Below are 6,792 nucleotides of genomic sequence, written 5' to 3' on the forward strand. Positions count from 1 at the left end.
CAACCAAACAAAGAAAATGGAGAAGAAGGTCATCCAACACTAACTTCGAACTAAACCAAGTAAATTCCTATTTGCATTTTATTTACATTTGTAAGTTTTAAAACCTAATCCTCATAGTAAAGAGGGGAGGTAATTAACTCTATCATATGGAATGAAGAAATCATCAGGGCATATTAATTTTTTGTTCTAAAAGTGGTTTGAATAGTCATATGTGCTCATCAGCTATTTATTTCAAGCAATTGAAAAATTGTCTTTATGGCTCACTTGAAATGGTAATGGACATTTGGTATTCGATTTTTGATTTTTTGGAGCAAAAGAGTGGTTGTACAAAATAATTCTGCACATGGTGTAATAGGGGCTTGTTCCAACAACTATGCTGGAAGCGAAATTATAAAACTAAATCGATTTGGGAAACAATATTAGAAGTTTTAAAATAAAGCTAGGATTAAGTACTTGACAAGCTTGAGTTAAATTGATATCATATCTTGATGCTTCTCAAGTGAATTTCTGGCAGGCTTAATAAGTGTATGATTCCAATCTGGTTGATTCAGAAAATGTTCAATTGTTAGAATTATTACTCATTGTATTTTTGGTTGCTTCTGAATGGTGCAACTCCCTAGAATGATGGAGATTGTATAGTTTATAGCTTATATTTTTTGAGATAGTTCATAGCTTACATGCTTTACACCATGGAGTTATTGTTTATGCATTAAGTATGTTTGTAACATGTTGGTGGAAATAGCAGATTATGATCTAACTCACTAGCCTACATGAATCGACCATTATTTAAATTTATAAATTGGTAACTAATAGATCTTATTTGTTTACCTTCTTTTCTTGTGGTATCTCCAGTTAATCCTTATTTTTTTTCTTACAACCACTATTTTATTATGCCTTACTCTGTTCACATGAAATGCTTGCTCTAAAATGGATTTGTTGATCTTATCCAGGCACTAAATAATCGCCTACTTGCTTTTTCATTCCACATCAGGGAGTATTATTGGATTGATTTGTGAAAACTGAATGAGATTTATTTTTACAAGACTGAGGAGTAGTCATATGATGCAGTTAATAAGTTCAACATTTACCTTGATCAAAATTCTCCTTGGTTGGTGGAATGGATGCCTAATAAAGCAGGTTATCTAATTGGAAACTTACAGGCGACACACGGATTTCCAATTTTTTTCTCTAGGAAACATGTGGTCTATTGTAAGAAGTTTGGCAATAGCTGATCAATCACATGCCATACTGGATCTTATTGAAGTGAAATGGGCAGATTTAGTAACAGACATGCCATTCAAGATATGTTATCTCACTCTTGAAGGTTAGGAGCGCAAATAATCACTTGTAGTGATGCAAAAAACACATAAGATATTTGCTCTCGTATTATTTATTTATGATCTATTTTTTCATTATCTTTAACATTTCTCACTACATTTCCTTCTTATGCAGGCCTTGGTCTTACTATAATGGTGGTTCTTGGCCAAACTCTGCTATGGCAGGTTAGTTTGTTATGATTAAATATTCTCTCTGCTGCTAATTTTTTTTCATTGCTCCAAAGAACCCTTTGTAGAATTTATATTTAGGTATAAGTTTCCTGAGTTGTCATGCTTGGATCCAATAGAATATGACACATTGTTGATGTTTTATAAAATAAAGCAATAATAAAGGAATGAAGGCAGTGCAGCTTAAGATTTTAAAAATGAACTTTTTACAGCTTACTGTTGTAGCCATAAAGATGAAAAGACCAGAAATCGCTGCAAGAGCTATTGAAGTTGCTGAAAAACGCATATTAAGAGACAAATGGCTTGAATACTTTGACACAAAAAGAGGAAGGTTCATCAGAAAACAAGCACAGTTATTCCAAACATGGTTAATTGTTAGATACCTTGTGGTTAAGCTTCTACTTGTAGACCCAAGTGCAGCCAAAATTTTTATAACTAAAGAGGATTCTAAGCTTGTCAATGCCTTCTCTTACATGATAAGTGTTAACCCCAAGAGAAAGTGTTGTCGGAAGAACTCCTGAAAGGCTTATAAAATATAAGAATATGAAGTTTCTTTCACACAAGGATAGGTAACTTCAATTTGTGGCTCAACTTACTTATATGAAAAACTTAAATGTATAACAATCAACTTTTGAGCAATGATTCGTGTATCATAGGATCTTAATTTAAAGGTGATATGTTGATTTAGGATTAGCATTAGCTTGAAACATCTTCCTAGATTGGAGATTAAACAAATTGTTTCTTGTTTACAGACTTTATATCATATACATAGTACTATAGGAGTGAAAGGCATTCAAAATCAGGAATACCCTTACATTATTTTAACTCTACTGTTCGATTATGACATTTTCTATATCTTGTAAATCATTTGGATTGGTTATGGTATTTTTCAGTCTCATAAATCATCATCGTGCCATCTAAATTAATGCTTGACAATAGAACTTTTTAATACATTTCCTCGGTTGAGTCCAGATCAGTTGAAAAAATTCAACTGCTATGTAAAGCATTGTCTGAGAGAGTGATTAGAGAGTGATGATAAGATATTTCTTGCAAACTCATATTTTATTCATTACATAGTTTTGCATTACTACAGACTTGTAAGTTTTAAATTTTTAGCATCAGCTCATAAAGGAAACTAAACGTATAGGATTCAACAACTTTTGCTTCATTTGGTTCTAGCATTAGCCACGATCTTTCTCTCAATCTATACCACAAAAAATATCAAAAACAAAAAAATAAATATATTACTAATAACAATAGAAATTAACCTCATATATATGTATATATTTTCAATTTGTACATGAAGAAATTACGAAAAAATTTTAGGTTGTGGGTCACAGTGAGAAACTATATTGTAAAAATAGATATAGTATAGTATAGTATTAGAAGTTAAAATATTTGTATACGTATCTAATTGTCCCATTGGCTTTAATTTCTAAACAAGTTTAATCATTTTCTTAAGAAATTTAATTGCTACATTTCTCCAATATTTTATAATTTAATGATATATTACAATTTTAATATTTAAACTCTCTTATTTATGTTTTTTGAGAACTCAATTCTAGTTGATCTTCCATATATGAAGGATTATGAAATAAAATTTCATTCAGTGAATTCAAGCTAAAAATATGAGTGGTTCAAAAATAAAATTAATTAATATATACCTCATTCAGCTGTAAAGGATTACTAGTAACTACAAAAAAAGTAAAAATTGAACCGAATGAACAAGACATATTTAATACCGCTTAACGTAAGTACAAGTATATACTTTTGGACATATTTAATTTAGATTGTACTTTTATGTTTTTCTGTTATTTAGGGTAGAGAGGTAATTTCATGAAAAGTCAAATATGTGATTTGAGTTAGTTTGTAGTCTGAAACTTAGGAATTGTTGGAAGAATATGACTCCTTATAACGAATCTACTTTATAATTACTATCTAATTGTGCGTTATGCGTTAGGAAAAAAAAAGAGAACTTACCTCTATAATGCTTCCAGTCTAGCTCTTGCTTTCCTATTTCATTTCCTTATGTTTTTCCTCCTCTTTCTCCCGATTATTTTCTAACTCTTCTTATATTTCTAGATCACCTAAAATTGATCACATCGTAACACAATAACAAATGTGAGGATAAGATTATGAAGAAATTATATTGTGGTGAAGAAATTAATAGAAATAATTTTATAAAAAAACTATCTTATTGTTTTCTATCTAAATATTGCATCGTAAATATAAATCATAGCATTAAAGAAAGATTGAAAGAAAAGTCAAAAGCATCAAGAAAGAAAAAAAACATAAAAGCGTCATAATCTATTTTTAAACTTATGTAATCAAATATTTTAGAGTTTTAACATTATTTTTCATTCTAAAGTATGTAATCTTTAAAAGAATTATTATAAGATTATACTTAAAAAAATATCTAAATATAGAGAATTGAATGCTTACTAGAAGTCAAAATTTAGAGATTTCTTTCTACATTACTCTTCAAAATTTAAAAATTAAAGAGATGGAAATCTTATTTTCATTATTTTGAACTTACGTAATAAAATATTTTAGAGTTTTAACATTTTTTTCATTATGTTTTCTATAAAAAAACTGTTATAAGATTACACTTAAAGAATAATAAATTTAAAGAATAGAAGGCTTATTAGAAGTTAATGTTTAAAGATTTCTTTTCTTCATTAGTCTTTAAAATTTAAAAATTTGATTACTACTTAAGCAATTAAAGAGATAAAAATCTTCTTTTCAAAAACTAAATATATAAATATATAATTATATTTAAGAAGATGTTATTAGTTCCTACCTTAATTATTAAAAGTAAAAATATTGATTATGACTCAATTATCAAAAACTATTTTGTAACCTCTATTTAATTTAGGGATTTCGTTGCCATCCTCAACGATTCTGATGGTTCCTCCTTCACTTTAAAAGAGGACGTCAGGTTGCAGGGAAAGAGGGAGAGGAAGAAAATTCGCAGCAAGGGTAAACTGAAAGGAAGATTTTGTGTGATTCTTCAATCAGATTAATCAGCTAGTGGTGGAATCAGGAGCAGAACATGGGAGGAATCCGTTAATCAGATTAATGCAGTCACTGAGAACAAAGGTAAGTGAAATTTGACTCTCACCACTTGAGTAGAATCTTCTAAATTCTTTGAGATATTTTTTGGAAAGAAATGAGTTGATTTGGGAATAGGGAGATTTTTTTGAAATCATATTAGAACCAGGAGTAAAAATAAAAAAAAATGGAGAGTGAGATCTAAGGAGAAACAGAAGATCAGACGAAATGATGGAATTATTGTGTGGACAGCTATGAGGAGAGGACAGAGGAGATATGCTAGAAACATTGGAGGAAAATTGAAAGGATGGGAATGTGAGAGGAATAGGAAATAAAAAAAAGGGGGAAATAGTGGTCTGAATATGATGTCTGTTTATAAATTATTATTCTGTTATCTTTTGTATTTAATTCCCTTGACATTTGTTTGGAAAATAGTTGTATTGTTGAGCATAAACAGGGAAACAAACTGGAAAAGGATTAAAAAATAAATAAATATAAAATTCTGGGAGGCAAATCTAGGTTAGCAGAGACAATATTCTCTGTGAGGGTGAAAGTGATGTTGTTTGGAAGTAGGAATAGGATTAACAACAGAAAAAACAAACTCTTGGAGACGATCTGGGTGAGGAGAGGCAGTGTTCTCTATGATGCACATGTAGGAAAGGATGAATTACACAAACTTTAATTAGATGTTTTCTTGATTTTAGATAGATGTAATGGTTAACCCTTATAGTCGAGGGATGTGAACACTATGCTCCGACGTACTTATTTTTAATTGGAGATAGAAGTTTATTGTATTTTTCGTGCTGGGAATATAAGTTCTTACGGTACCCCGACTCCCTATGGAGGTATGAGTTGTTACAGCTCTTATCCAATCATTTGAAATAAGAGGATCAAAGCACACAACTCCTCTACATGATCCATTCGATGGAACAAGAGATTTAATGCTTAACAATTGATCTATTTTTCTCTTATTTGTTTACTGATCATGTATATTTATCAATGTCGTTGATTGATTTGCATTCAATTTTTTTTAAAAGGATATCATAGATCACTTTCTTATAGCAATGTATAAAATGAAAGGAGATTCTAGTTGCGGTCCTAATTATTTCTATGACTTGCTTTCCACCTTCATGGCTAAATCTGAAATCACCTTATCAGACATGGATAAAGCTTTGTATGTGTATGTAATATATATCTCGATATAGATTTGAGTAGTTATTAACCATATTTGATTAATTGATGGGTTTAGTTATTTGGTTTTCTTCTCTTAATTAGCAAGGACAAATTATCTTATGCGGATTTCCCTAAGATTTATGCACTTTGCATCAAGATTAAAGGAGCCTCCTCAAGGTACATAAGTAATACTAATCATCACAACTTAAAACTCTTTAATTTGGAGTATTTATGTGTATTATTATTGATCTTAAAATAAATATTTAATAATAAAAATTCTCAAGTACAATTTTTGCTAGTAAAAATTTGTACATTTTAATATTTAAATGATATGTTCTGAGATGTATAGCCTAATTTGAACTCATACTCTTATAGATAAGGATGAAAGTACTTAGATATCAACCCAAAAGATAAATAATTATTAATTTAATTAACTATACATGTGTATACTTAATTAATTAAATAATTAGTTTAATAGCTTATGTGTTTCTTCTTTTACAAGAGATTATAAGTTTGAGTCAGATTGTATTTTTATGTGTATCATCATTTGAAAGTTATTTGTATTGTATTGTAATTAGTGTATATCACTTGACTAATCTCAAGTCAAATTGTATTTTTATGTGTATTCTTACTTGGAGATTATTTGTATTGTGTTATGATTGATGCATATAACTTAATTAATAGATGTAGCCAATTTTTGTTTTTTAAAAAATAATTAGCTGATATTAATTGCAGCATTCGCGCTTGTCAAATGGTATTGAAATGTGAGGAATTTGTCAAGGCATCTGATAAAAAGAGTAAAGAAGGGTAGTAAATGAATTTTATACTTATTTTTTATTGGAGATATTACTAATATATCTCTTTTTTTAGTTTTTTTTTTAATTTCTTTTTTTGAATAAAAATTGCATGGAAGAATTAGATGCAAACATGAATTCTCATTAGTGAAGGAAAAAATGAAAATCCCTCTTAAGATAATATTTTATTTTATATATACTATAAAATTTTATTTTCATGGATATCTTTTTTTTTTTTGGGACTTTGCGAAATTTTAACTGAATTTAAA

At 29.0% G+C, this 6,792-nt stretch overlaps 1 pseudogene; it reads left to right on the plus strand.

Annotated features, from left to right (window-relative positions):
* The first annotated feature begins 1,197 nt into the window (after positions 1-1,197).
* On the plus strand, positions 1,198-2,026 carry LOC148240180 (alkaline/neutral invertase E, chloroplastic pseudogene; annotated as a pseudogene).
* The last annotated feature ends 4,766 nt before the right edge of the window (positions 2,027-6,792 follow it).

Source organism: Carica papaya, chromosome 9 (assembly GCF_054855325.1).
Source record: "Carica papaya isolate Zhongbai chromosome 9, ASM5485532v1, whole genome shotgun sequence".
In the NCBI taxonomy this organism is placed as follows: Eukaryota; Viridiplantae; Streptophyta; class Magnoliopsida; order Brassicales; family Caricaceae; genus Carica; species Carica papaya.